Source organism: Amblyomma mixtum, chromosome 3, assembly GCF_055824585.1.
Source record: "Amblyomma mixtum isolate Tamu chromosome 3, ASM5582458v1, whole genome shotgun sequence".
In the NCBI taxonomy this organism is placed as follows: Eukaryota; Metazoa; Arthropoda; class Arachnida; order Ixodida; family Ixodidae; genus Amblyomma; species Amblyomma mixtum.
In genome coordinates, this window is record NC_143014.1 from 218511088 (window position 1) to 218525248 (window position 14161).

A 14161-nucleotide genomic window follows, 5' to 3' on the forward strand; every position below is an offset into this window, starting at 1 on the left:
CACGCGTCTTTCGGTTTAGCAGCCGCGCGCCGTAACCACTGAGCCGCCACGGCGGGTGGTAACATGGTTTCTTTAACAAGTTATTCCCCACTACGCCATACGCGGACTCATTACAGATAGGTAAATTCATCCGCGGATTCAAAGACCAAAATCCTGACGGTCTTAGTATGGTTCGTCACATTCTCAATGTTAAGCTCCATTAAGATACTTTTCGAGAAAGTGCTCATGAAACGCATGAAAAATTTCTGAGTAAAATGTAATCGCAGTGTTAACACACATGGTCCGCAGGTGCTAAATCTAGCACAAATGCCCTGTCCTTGCCTGAAAGCGTAAATGAGGCCCCGAATAACAATCTCCTATCAATGTAGGTATTTTAGAGCATTGAAGTGAAATTTAGGACGAAGTGAAGTATACGTGCGTCGATTGATTAGCACGTTGCAATCACAAAGCTACTTTCCCTCTAATCGGAGCTTTTATAACTTAGAAGAAACAGAAAATAAATGATAGGTACCACTGCGGCAGATCTTTTACACTTGTTAACTGCTACGACGTCAAATGCAATTTTTTCGTACATCTCTGAGGATAGACCAAACCACTCGCCCTTTCGTTGTCCTGACTATGGAGTCCCCGACGCACTAAGCGTCACTCATGAAGTCAAGAGTTTGAATCATAGTACGGGAAAAAAAATTTAAAACTTACGTGGAGATTCTACCTGCAATATATGCATGTTTGGTGGCCGAACAAACGCCATTGCAACGAAAAGCGCAACTATCGCATTTTACTGTGAGCAGAAATTCAAGGGATTTGCCATCGCTGTCATAAAGAAGGCGTGAATTTGTTCGAAGAGCAAAGTGCTCTGAATCTGGACACGAAAGAGTCATAAAAAAAATTAATTCCCCCCGAGCACGTCGAAATTACGAGAACATGCATAAAGTGACATGCGGTGGACAGACAGCTAATGGTCAGCTTATGGTGACGGAAGGCAAACGATGACACATTTTGTGAAAAACGTTTTCAGCACTCTTACAAGTGTGTTGCTGTTGGACATACAGGTGTCTTTCTGATTTCAGGCGCTTATTGTAGTTATGGTAAGCATGTATATGAACAGCTTCAACAAAGTATGAGGGACCTGCAACACTCTCAATGACCTGTACACGGAACCTATCGTACGCGGACCCACCGGTGCAATGCGTTTGCTTTGAGACAAGCAGAGCGCTGTGTTCGAGTTCTACCCCAAGGTCGTTGACCTCGTAAGTTTGACAACAGCATGCAATTCACAGAACAGAAGTACCAGAAACCATTTTTTTTTTTGCTAGTAAGAGGCAGCTTTCGGCTTTGGAGAACTGAGAGCAAGCTCGTCCATAGAGACCCTAGCCTGAGAACAAAGGTCAATAGGATTGTAGTTGGCAGCAATCATGAATACTCTGCATTATACTGTATATGTTTATATCATCAGCGTATGGGTAGAAAGTAAAATTTTTGAATGCCTTGGAAATGTAAAACATAAAAAACAGAGAAAAGAAGAGAGAAAAGGGGAGAGAGCTGCCGTCGAGCTGCCCTTACAGCTTTTTGCAAGGAAGTTTGTCAACTTTGTGAAATTTTGAAAACAAAAGTGAACTGAACCTAACGTATAGCCTTGAAGGACCCACCTTGTTGCGTTGTCAACTGATAAACTCTGGCCACTGACTTTCACACAACAAGAGTGGTCCAGAAGACAAGTGTATTGAAGGGATGCAAAACCTGTACAGCAGAAAGAAGTGCTTCAATAGGTGACTAACAATGTCAAAAACTTTGCGCGAATCGCAGCACACGGCGTCAACCTGTCCTCGTTGAAGGTCCGGCATAAGCTTGTGCAGTAAAACTCACTAGAAGGATTGTGGTAAAAGGACCGATAGAAAACCATGCTGACTGGATGTACAGTAGCAATTTTCACATTTAAGAACAGCATATTGTGCAGGGTGACAATATTGTGTAGGGTTAACTAGAAAAATTACACTGACAAAAATCGCGCCGTAGTTAGTACGTTCCGATTTTTTTCCTCATTCGAAAACAGGGAAAACATGCGCGCGGTTTTCCACCAAGGGGCACGGGGGAAAATGGAGTTCTGTATATAGTTACTGAACATAAAGGTTAATGCTGGAATGAAACCACTACTGTGGGCTTTGAGTGTGGCAGCAGGGTTCCTTTCAAGGGCAGCGGAGAAAGACCTACTTAAGCCGTTTGAAAGGATGATTAAATCATCTCGTCAAAAGCATTTCATTGATAGCAACTGTGCCAAGCTGCGGAATGTCGAAGAGGGAAGATTTACATCCAGAGAGAAAGTGACACTCAAAACTATTGGGGACGTCCCGAATATGAGTCTTTTGAATACCTAGTACGCGAGTACGCATATAGGCTTTATTTGGATGCGTATGCGTACGAGCCGTCCATAGGATGGTTCAAGATGCTCTTCACTGCACGACTCAATTAAAGACATAAAATACTGCTTTTGAAGGCGTTTCCAAATGTATCGAAAGCGAGGAAATACCTCTAACCATTATGAAATACTACAACTTTCTGTTTTTCTTTGGGCTCTCTCCTTATGCCACAGAGGCGTTCTTAGTTCCGAAAATAGTGACTCTTGAAATGAGTAGCACTGCAGCTGCTGCGATGATTTACAAGTATATACTATTAACATTCCTTAGTGAACTGGCTAACCTGCTCATCAACAGCACTGATTTCATCCAAATGCGACCGGTCGATGAGAGAGAAGGAACGTAACTGGCCAACATATCCTCCACGAACAAAAGCAAAACAGCTGAATTTTCGCACAAGATTCCGACTGCTATTTCTGGGGCAATGGCCTGAGCAGATATGAGTGCTAGATGAAAATTTTCGCGGCTCACAAGTCAGATCCTTAACTCCTAATTCGAATTCCTGTGAAGTGCTTCGAAGTGGTAACCCTTAACTCCTTCCAACGTCCGCTGCATTAGCACAGCGCTGTATGTTTAAATTATTGTGCTTTAGAAAGTGAAAATATATTAAATACAATAACTTGTTGCACTCGCTTACTCTGAAATTATTGGCGTGGTAATATCTGAAGTTCTTCCAGATGATACCTGCAGTGTTAAAATCCAACGAAAGTAGTAGTTTATACTTAGTATGACAGGCTATAATCTGCTCACTGTCTCTTGGTACATCAATAGAGGTGATAGAGGATAGGTAGCAGGAATTTTAAGTTTTAGTGATATCAACGGCACAAAGAAAGGTGGAGACACAAGAAGACTATGGCAAGACGAGCGATGTTATTTTTTGCGGCACATCAACTAGCCCAACTTTCCGTTCTTTTGAGCCGCATTTGTTGTAACTAGGGCATGTTTTCCTGGTACAGTTGTCTTTTGCTGTGCTGATGGGACTTAAAGTGAAAACAGTTGCACAATTAGCACAACTTCCTGTTCTTTGGCATGAATGTTGAAAGCTCCCATTTAGCATTCATGAAGTCGAGTTAAACTAACTTTTAGCCAAAGTGATTCTTCAATATCTTCCAGGCCACAATGATGAGAACTCTAAGCAGGCCATGTCAAGGACAATAAGCACTCCAGTCCAGGTTCTTATTACTTCAACCCTGTTTTAAAGCACATATTATGAAAAACTGAAAAGTTAGTGGAAAGCAGACACTGGACTCAGTGTCACTGGACAGCCAGGCTTCTGTAATTACAAGAAAGTAAGAGAAAAACCTGTTCCTGGAAAAATCTAACCCAGATAAAATGTACCCCGAAAATTTAACCTACAAAAAAATTGCCCGGAAAAAAAAATTCCCCATTTCGAATTGGGAAAAAATGTCTCCAAACAGGTGCCACTAAACGACATGTAACCCCCCCCCTGATTGCAGCATTCGCCAGCAGTAGGGTGGGTTCGATCCCTAGTTCCGCTTGATACTCACCGGTTTTCTAATGGGCGTAAGCTTTCCCGGTGCTCAGCTTATTTTACACTAATATACGTTGTGGGCCTATTTGGTTCATTCTCAGAATGTTTTTCGCGCACACAAAGACGACACAATAAGACAAGGAAGACAGGACGGAGCGCAAGTCCTTTGTCTTTTGTCATAATGTGTCGTCTTTGTGTGCCCAGAAAAGAATTATTTTGCACTACGTGCAGTACTGGTATGAAGTGCGCTCTAAACTGAATACTTGTGCCCACGGGTGCCGTGTTAAACATAATGGATGCGGAAGTGCTTTAATTGTGGACCGTTTCCCAAGAGCTTAATGCCTAATGCCCGAGAAATGCTAAACTCCTTTGGCGCAAGATATGTTCGTGGCACCTATAGGCGGGCAAACAGAGCAAAAAAATAGTAACTTTCCGGCGAAAGACCCTCATTTATCCCCGTGCGATGGGGAGTGCCCACTCGGCCACTCTTGGCGGAGGACACAGGAACAGCAATCGTGCAACATTGTACGCTACAGTGATTGCGCCCATCGGCATGAAAGTGACAACGAACTACGAACAGTTTCCGGAAGCTCATCCCCGGCTGGTGTTGTGACAAACACAATGGCTGTCATTGAGTACCCTGAAGGGTCCCGAATAGAGTGGCGATCAGTGTCCCAATCACTTTTGAAATATTTGGAGGATCTGATCTCATGGAACAGTGGTAGAGCCATAATCGCTGAAATAAGTGACTCAGCCACGCAGTTGCCGACAGTCCACTTTAAGTATAATCCCGCCTGTACATTCACACTACCCCTACTATCACGCACCCATCGTGGGGTGTCGATAAAAAGAAAGAGTGGCGGAAAGAGAGTGGTTGAGGGTAAGTGCGCCTGTTTATTGTTGGGCGCTTCAAAGAAGTCACTGACGGAAGTGCTTTTTGGTGTGGATTTTCTTGGCATTTCCTGCTCTAACTTATCCTAGTATGAGCTGATACTGTAAATTGCTTCATGCTTACATCTATCAGAAGTGAAGGGACAGTCCAATGAATAGAACAACTTTCTGTGAAGTCGGTTGAAGTCGGTTACAAGAGAATTTACTGTTTCGGTAATTATGCACCTGGGGAATTTTTTTTCCTTGCTGGCGCTTCCTCAGCGGACTTTTTTTCGGGAACGTTTTTCCTGGGGCGTATATTCTGGGGACATTTTTTCCGACACCCAAATACGAGAGCTGGGAAACAAGAAGATAAAATATTTGCGAAGGAATGAGGTCCCTTAACCCGGAGACCAAGAGTGTTCTGGTATAAGATACGCTAGCTAGAGGCTATATTTGTCATCATGATGATTTCCCAATATGCTTCCCCTTATCTAGACAGGATTCTGTTGAACTCTTGACTATATTTGTCATCAGCAGTCACCTCAAAACAAATGCAGCATACCAGGGTGAAGTTTCCTGCCGAAAGCCTCGAAACAATGAGTGAGTCATCGACCATAGAAAGGCATTTCGAAAATGAGGTCAAGGAAAAGTTCTACATTGTAAACAAAGCATGCATGACTTTTATCAGCGAAAGATCTGGCGCCATATTCAAAAGCGACAACACTTTTTTTACTTTGCCGATGGCAGAGCTCAGTGTATGGAATCGCGGGATCATAGAGTGAATATGCAAGAGTGGACTGCATTTAAAGGCCATAGCCTGAAATAAACAAGTTGTAAGCGAGTCCTTGCCTTTTCAATTTGTTCATCGTGCAGGTGTCATCCGTTTGTATTTGCGCTTACATTATTCATAGCGATCTTGACAAATCACACGAGCAGCATGTTCCGCTGTTAAGAAGTGTTTAGCAAAAGAAATTCCTCGCATTAAAATATACGGAAAATTTCGCTGCAAGTAAGAGACTGCCTGCACAGAAAACTCACTAAATCGCCGTAAATGTGCTATAAAAACAAAGTAGTAACCTTCCAATGTGCAAAACTACATACATCGCGGTGCGGTTGGGAGGTTAGCCAGCCGTACCTCAAATTGCACCCTCGAGAAAAAAATTCGCTGTGGCTTAGCTTGGTTAAGCCAGGTAATTGCGAAAGCAATATCTGTACGTACACCATGGTACAGCTGGTAGTGTAGCTGGTGGTGGTGCTTGTGGTTAGATTTGTGGTGATGCATCGGTTATATAATCCAATCCAATCCAAACCAATCCAATTAAATGCAATCCAATCCAATCTATTCCAATCCAATCCACTCCAATGCAATACACTCCACTGCAATCTGATCTAATCTAATATAATGTAAGCTAATCTAATCTAATCCAATCCACTTCTATGCAATCCAATCCACTCCTATGCAATCCAATCTAATCCAATATAATCCAATCTAATGCAATCAAGGTGAAATGAAGGTCAATGGTGGTCACCGCCGCGTCACGGCAACGGCGTGAAAGTGCAAGTAGTATTGCTTTCGCAATAATATAGAAGCGCTGTGGGAAGAAAATAAAGGTATGTAAATTCAGCGCGGGCACACCATGCGGTATATACGTAATCTATTGTGGAGCGATCGAAAGAATCGCTACGCACAAAGAAGAAATTTTCTTCACGTTCTTTTTTTCTTGCACGCTGCCGTCAAGAGCGGTGCAAGAGAAAGCAGCTGTTGCTACAAGGAAGTGCTCGTAAGCGCAATTGTGTTCGCAGAAAGAAACAGACAAAACAAGAAAGCAACAGAAGCAACGCACGAAGCCGGACACACGCGGCGGGGTGCAACCGGTCCAGCTACCGAACAGCTGCCGTTTTTATTGTTGTTTTTATAGCCTTCGCAGACTTCAAATAGCGTTGGTGTATCGGGATGAGATGTCTGCGTCGGTGGTATAGTGGTTAGCATAGCTGCCTTCCAAGCAGTTGACCCGGGTTCGATTCCCGGCCGACGCATATTTTTTTTTTTTTCAGTTTGACTGTGTGAAGGAAATTGGGCGTCACACACAGCGTTATATCAAGAGGCAATGGCGTTTCTCGAACAGAGAGGAGAACGCAGCTTGCATTCGCGCTTCAAGTGTGGTGTTTTAGCACGAAATAACACTTTACAGTTATCTCTTGTGTTATAAGCAATCATGCATCTGAAGTGGATTGCGTGAAATTTGAGGGGCTAACCCATTTTATTTTAACCTTTTAAGCTTGAAAAGAAAAAAAAAACGGAGTAATGAATCAGCTTTCGTGTCAGTTTTTTAAACAAATAACTCGAAAGGTGACGTTTTAAATGTGGGCTAGCGACGAAGTAATTTGATAGACACTGAACGATAATTCCAACGAATGACGATTCCAAGAGAATGCAAGCGATGAGATTAAGAAGTTTGCGGGAGATAGGGTGGCCACAACTGGCAAATGACAGGGTTAATTAGAGAGATATGGGAGAGGCCTTTGCACTGCACTGGACGCAGTCAGGCTTATGATGATTATGATGAATGATTAGCATGGTTAAACCATTTCCCTCTGTGAAAAACAGGAAGCTATAAAGAGCTTCAATATTTAGAAAAAAATTCGTTGAAAATGAATTCGCGCCTAAGGGTATGTTTCTCTTTTATGTTCGCCGGCTGCGCGAGCAATAATATATTGCGCGCTGCTTCATACTGCAGCGCTTCCCAAATCAACAGTGTCATGCACACAAAGGAGCACCGCAACTTATCTTCAGCAGCAACTAGCCAAGCCGCGTGTTGTTCGCAGTAAAGTTTCCAAGCCCTTAACGGCCGCCGTTCATGTTAAGTCTGTGTGTTATACCATCAGATGTGCACCATGGGCAGCAGCCAGTGATGGCAGTGAGTGTTTCAAAATTTTCTAACAATCAGTATCCTTGAAGTAGCGACTCACTTTTGTCCCTGAAGCTTGCCTACATTCACGCTCATAGGAACAAGAAAAGACGTTGCGAAAAAGGGAGAAGTTGAAATGGTGAAAAGAAATTGATAAATTGATCAGTTATCCAACCTCTGCGACCAAGATTTGCCAGGGCCAATATAAGGCACCGATAAGACCTTTATTAACAATGCTGATATGGCAAATAAAAAAAAAACGTAGGCTGGTTAGCACTGTGTAACTCGAGACAATATTAACGAGGTAGCGCGAAGGCTCCCATTCTGCAGGTAATCCGGCGTCGTCGTTTGGAGCGAAAAGGCAGGTGACCCACCTGCCATCTAGGTCACGTGATCTTATGGCGTCATCAAAATGTTCTCGCCGTTGGAGGCGGAGAACGCAGCCAAATGGCTTGTGAGAGAAGTGCCCTATGTGGCAGGTAATAGTTAATGATTGGTCGCGCGAGGTTGCTCGGGAAGAGCAACGTGAGTCTCACATTCCCCACCAGTGGCTGCGCTTGAGACAGCCGCCCGCCGGGCCAGTGGCGCATTGCTTGACCACTGCAGCATTGCGCCAGGAGTGGCATGAGGACACCCTGCGATCTATGAATATATAGTAGAGAATCACCAATTCGCCATGTGCGAACATGTACGCAGAACCTAGGCTACACAGAACGAGTACATGAGCGGAAGGGATTTCTAATGCTCTCGCATTGTACACTTAAAGGTACGTTACGCGTTATATGATAGTCAAAGAAGGAGTGTCTGCGAAGTGACCCGTAATACGGACTTTTTGCCAGCAGCATAATCGCAGCGGTGGCCTGGTGTCCAGAGCACCCGCCTCTGATGCGGGACGTTCTGGGTTCGATTCCCAGAGCCGCCGGGTGCCCACCAGTTTATTAAAGGGTACAAGCATCCCTCCAGCCAGGTGCTCGACTTTAATGGAGGAAAATGCTTAAGAAAAAAAACGGCTCCTATAACAGTCTGTTGACTCCGGTCTATGTGATTCGTTCGCCTTCGCGCGACTTGTATGCACCTTGTGCACTGATGCCCACTGTGACCCTTATTTTACCCCGCCGCCGTGGTTCAGGGGTTATGGCGCTCGGCTGCTGGCCCGAAAGACGCAGGTTCGATCCCGGCCGCGGCGGCTGAATTTCATTGGAGGCGAAATTCTAGAGGCCCGTCTACTGTGAGATGTCAGTGCACGTTAAGGAACCTCAGGCGGGCGAAATTTCAGAAGCCCTTCACTACGGCGTCCCTCATAGCCTGAGTCGCTTTGGGACGTTAAGACCTCATAAACCAAACCAAACCAGGAGCATAGATGAGCGGACATAGTGACTGGCAGCCGCATCCACTTTCGCTGTAGCTGTCTTCTAAAGGCGCTACATCAGGTGTGCTAAGCAGCGAAAACGTTTGCGGCGCTACCAACGCTTAGTCTTGAACAGCGCCCACTTCCGGTTTTGGATTTTCTTCCGTACGCCATGTTCTTCCTAAAGCGATGTGTCTCAAAGTCTCTCAGTCGTTTCGTATACGTAAGCTGTCATATTTTATGATTTTTATGCCTGAAAAATTTGTCCACCGTAAATACGCTTGTTTCCATCGACTTATGAGCGTCCAATGCACATGTAGGGGCCACCTGTTTTGAAATTTCGGCGCGAACTTCCTCATAGCAAACTAAAAAGTGAAGGTATTAGGCTTATTCCACGCTGAAGAAAGGAGCAGGATGCTGTGTACGGGTGAGTGGTTTTGAAAGCGAAGAATCGAAGTTGAGTATGCACTCTGGTGCATTACCCGCCTCGCTGCTGAGGACACAGGCACTTCATCTTCAAGGCAAGCAATATTCGGGCAGTAAAAGAACTTGATAGTGAAGAAATCAGGAACGCCTGCCCGCATTGGCGTCTGCTCACCGGCGTCGGCTGGTGTCGGCCGCGTAACTAACCGGGAATGCTCAAAACAAAGTTTATCGACGACTTATAGGACTTAGAATTGCATTTCTCAATTAGTGTACTTGCCTTGTGTGCAATGTTTGCGGCTCTGAACTCAACCTGGGATATTTTTCAACCGCGTAACGAGATGCAACAGTCTCCACTATATTCATGCCTGCTAGATATGCATGCCGTGTGGTGCGCTTGGATGTGCGAAGTTCGTGAGTTCAGTTTCGTTTCAGTGTGTGAGAAACGTGCACGAAGTTCGTAGCTACTATAATTGAAAATGAGGCATATTTGCTTTATTTTGCTCGTAGATCGCCTGAGTTATGGAAATATTAGACACACAAAGTTTTTTTACAGTCTTTTTTGTGCTTGCGTTCTGAACGTCCCTCGGAATGTGCATGTCTACAAAAACGACGTAGTGGCAATAACAAAAATGCTGTTCGTGATTAATAAATGGATTAATGCTTGCGGTCAAACAGGACCAGTAGTTCCTGTGTTGGTCCTGAAAAACGTGCCTACTTGCCTTCTAATGACGCATCTACTTGTCATGCATCTATAGATAGTTGCACAGCATCTGATGTAAGTGTCTTTTTTGAGCAGTGGTTTACCTTCTGAATCTTTCGAAAATTCGGCACGGCGTTCTTAATTCTACCAGTTATGTGCAATATCGTTTTTGAAAAGAAGCAGAAGAGCTTCTTTTTCGCACGTCTTTTTCATTATGTGTTCTTTCGTTTACGTTTCTGTTCGCCCTGTAGCTAGCTCGATTCGAAAATGAAAGGGATGACATGCGTGAAGTGCGCCGCACGGGACAGGAATGTCGCGCATATACGCCCTCCTGGCATTGTACAAAACGAGCCTCATGCTTCTTGAGGCAAGCCATCTCCTGATAAGAACCGTTGACTTGTTTACGTAATCCAGCTAGCTTGTTGTCCAAGATGGCGATGCCATGTGCCTCGTTGCAAGACGATGACCTTTAATAAGCAGCTATCCATGTGTGTCTTCGCTGCAATAAAGAACAGGTCACGGCTGTCCTTCACAGCTGGGACCAATTTTCGTGAAACATTTATTATCGCACAAATTTATAGCATTCCTTTTTATGTTCGCTGGTCGTACACCTCTGATGATCCGAAAGCTGTCCAAATGCTTTTTGAAACTTGAGGTTGTGAAGCTGCATATGGTTCCGCTGGCTAATATGTTCATATTTATTTCTTTTATTGCTTGTTTTCAACTGTTTGTAGTTGTTTCGCTAACAATAAATCTATAGATGCTAGCAGAGCTCATGCTGTTCCTTGTCTCATTCCATTCTCTGCGCAGACTTCGGTAAGTCGTGAAGCCTGTGCGGATATAAACGCCTGCTATTTCTACCATTCCGTAACCGCACGAGGTGACACACCATTCAGAAGAGTTTCTTGCAGCTACTGTGTTGAAAATAGCATGAATAGCAGCGTACAAGGGATACAGAATTCCAGAACTGGTCCGGGAAATCAGCCGCCACGCCACGCACTTTCGCCGCCCGGATCGTCTGCGGCCAAAACAGCACGTAAATTAAACCTGGAGAGCACTATTGGCAAGCTGCGCTTCTTGTCAGTGCCTAGCTCTTTCACCATAATGTTCTCTGTCCGGGACGGCGAAACCGTGACTGTACAAGGCCTCCCATTAACGCACAACTCGGATGCTTACAACCGTACCAGCCGAATTAGGAAGAACATGGCGGACGACTCTGACCGCGCAGGACTGGACGCTGGGTGAGCAAGAACTTGTCGTTACTTATTAAAGCTGATGTATAGTCGGATACAACTAAATCTGCAGTGAAGGTGCGCCCACATTCGGGACTGCAGCCCAGAATTCTTCCATGACGAAAAAGTAGTCCGTTGTTCAAACCTTTCCTGTTACCTAACAAGAAGCTAGTCACAAGAACAAAAAAAAAACATAAGCTGTAGAATTCTTATACCTGGCTTGTTTAATAAAGCAAAACATTAAACAGCTGGTTTCGGTCCCTGTTGCAGTTGGCTAGCGGAGTAATACAGGACGGCTCGGACCTGACCAAGTGTTCACAACTGCTGTTTTTTTTTGTTTTTTTTTACCCTCTTCGTGGCTACCATGACTCATCGCGTTTGAGCATTCGGACCGACAGTGAGCATCCTCGGGAGGGTGGGTTGCAAGGTCGTGACAAAACTTGAGGAAAACCGTCTGCCGCTGCGTTCTTGAGTTGTATCCGACTATATATTTGAAGAACAATCTTTGTAGTTCTTCCTACAAACTCTTTGTTTCAGAACAGCGCTCCTCTCCAATTCGCTGTTCCGCGGGCTCTCTGAGCCTCTTCTCGAGCGGCGCATCTCGCCGCAGGTGTCGCACACGCAACATGCAACGTTACTCCGCTTTCTCCCCTGCTTTGCCGACCCCTTCCACGGTAACCATTCTTCGGATGGTCCCCATGGCCTTCACCCTGCGGATGCGGATTCCTCCCTCTCGTAATATCATCATCCTCCTTTCATGGTAACCGACTTCCAGGTGGTTCCGGTGGCAGTCACACACCAGTTACTCTGAGTACTACTACTACAACTACTACCATGGCATGAAACCCAGGAAACGGCCCTTAATTAACAGCTGTCGCTGTAAAATAGAATGAATGATGTCTTTTTTTCTTTCTGGTTTTCATCGTTTTCCCAAGGCATACTTGGCGTTCCGAAAGCAGTCGAGTTTGGTTGCGAATTATGTTTCTGGTATAACTCGATTGTATGCAGAATTAGTGAATGTGCTCCCGCACGTCTACAGTTACACAACGTTCACACAGAAATATAAATTTTTATTTGCGAGTTTGCAGTCCAAATCACCATTTAATTTCTCTAGTGCCTCCCGACAGCCCCATTTTTCATATAGACATGATGGCACTGCTTGGTCACGTGGGAGATTTATTTTGCCGCACTGCGCGAGCTGATCGAAGAACCAAGAATCCCTTAACGACGTGCCGTTATACAACGTGTTCCGGCTAACTTTATGCAGGATTTAAAAATATGCCGCAGCACTCTCAGATGACGCATCCAAGCGCATGTTGCTGGATATTGTATGTAGCAAGTCGCACTATTTTTTATTGTGCTGGAACCCATAATTAATCGAGATTAATTAACAACCTTCGCAAGGAACAAAGATAGGCGAAAAATTCCCAAGAGCAAGCTGTAGAACGCTCCGAAACACCTCCAATTCAGTAGTTTCTAACTTACAATCCATTACGTATTTGCTTTTTTTCACTCACTTCAGATGCCCACGAAATAGAAAGAAAATACCGCGACATGTCCGCTTGTGCGCAGCAATTGCAGCGCTCTCAAACGTTCCGCCTACAAACGAACAAGCATTTGGCCAGTTGTGCTGCCTTTGAAGAGGTGACAGGGCTGCGACACAGGCGCTGGCTGTGGAATTTCCGCCAGCGCAAGCGATAAGCGCTGCGTCCGCTTATCGCTATCATGAGCCGCTGCGAGGGAAGCATATCGTTGGAGTAATTCGCACAGCCAGCTGCTGCGTCCCTGCCATGTCGCGTTTTAAGTGGCAGCTCCCCGGCCTAAATGATCTATGTTTGAGGGCACTGCAATCGCGGCGCGCAAGCAGGCATGCCACGAGGTATTTTTTCGCATTTCGGTGGGGTCTGAAGCGAGCGAAAAAAAGCTAATATGTAATAGATGTAAAGTCATAAGCTGTACAGTCGGACGTTTTTTTTTTTACCGTTCTACAATTGTCTCACTAGAATTTTTCGCCTATCTTCATTGCTCTCAAAGTTGGTTAATTAATCTCGACTAATAATGCAATCAGCAGAATACAAAAAGTGTGACTTGCTTCATACAATAGCGAGAAACATTTATTTGTCCGCGTCGTCTTAGAGTGCAGCGGCATATTTTTAAATCCTGGCTAAAGTTAGCTGGGACGCCTTGTATATAGACCTCGTGGACTTGCCGCTCTTATGCTGCTTAACTCAGTGGTTATGGTGCTCGGCTATCGACCCAAAAGACGCAGGTTGAAACCTGGCCGCGGCGGTCGCATTTCGATGGATGAGGCTCGCGTACATTGCAATATCAGAGCACGTTAAAGAACGCTAGGTGGTCGAAATTCTCCCGAGGTCTCCCCTACGACGTACTTCATAGCAGGAATCAATTTGGAATTTCAAGCGCCCCTAAACGCGGGCCTGACCTTAAATTTATGTTTTCGTCTTTTTAGCTGCAAAGTTTTTCGCTTAATTAAAGCCATATAACTACTATTTTGAGATGCCACTGCGGAGAACGCTCCCGTAAGCTCCGAAGCTCCGTCAGCCCATAAGCTCCAAATGACGTCACTTACTGTTCCGGTTTTCTGCATGTCTCGCATTCAATAATCCTTAAGAATACCTTGTTTTCATTAGTCCTTGCCACTACCATTTGACCATTTCTTTAAAGGCCTAGTTGTTAGCCCAACTTTCGGCCTGAAAATTATTTTATTCATTATAGCCCTAGGAATAACCTCCTACCAGTCTTTTTC

The 14161-nt window shown here is 44.8% G+C and overlaps 1 long non-coding RNA gene and 1 other non-coding gene across 6 annotated transcripts in view; both read left to right on the top strand.

The window, feature by feature from the left end:
* Positions 1–14161, top strand: part of LOC149353708 (uncharacterized) — a 163702-nt gene that overhangs the window by 16838 nt on the left and 132703 nt on the right. The window lies entirely within an intron of this gene.
* Positions 6745–6816, top strand: TRNAG-UCC (transfer RNA glycine (anticodon UCC)). Its single transcript has one exon. It is a non-coding gene; the product is annotated as a tRNA-Gly (tRNA).